Source organism: Capsicum annuum, chromosome 4 (assembly GCF_002878395.1).
Source record: "Capsicum annuum cultivar UCD-10X-F1 chromosome 4, UCD10Xv1.1, whole genome shotgun sequence".
In the NCBI taxonomy this organism is placed as follows: Eukaryota; Viridiplantae; Streptophyta; class Magnoliopsida; order Solanales; family Solanaceae; genus Capsicum; species Capsicum annuum.
In genome coordinates this window covers 106,331,663-106,332,107 of record NC_061114.1, presented here as the reverse complement: position 1 = coordinate 106,332,107, position 445 = coordinate 106,331,663, and positions in this window count along the sequence as shown.

Sequence of the window (445 nt, the reverse complement as noted above, 5' to 3'; positions counted from 1 at the left end):
AAACAAAATTAACTTATGCCTAGTTTCTTTTTAGCCGAGTGACTCTAAATTGTTTATTTGGTTGTATTGAGCCCTAAGTAGGGTAGCCTACGTATCTCAATCCTGAGAGAGAAGAATCAGGTCACACGTAGTTCCATAGCTTAGTCTTTGTTTTGATTTGATTTTCTGTTTTTTCTTTTATTTTTCCTTTTTCCCATTTTTTTCATACTCTTTCTTTTGTTCTTCTTTTCTTGACATTTTATCTTTGACTCTGTTTTGATTCCAAAAGAGGGATATGAAAGAAAAATAGAACTAAGCTCAAATAGGGTAAACAAAAGATGACACAATGTTTGGATAGCAGAATGAATCACCTTCATCATATCAATCTTAAAAAATGTGAGTACTAAACATGCCATAGAACCAACCAGGGATAAAATGTCATGCATAATATCTTTTGACTGCATCA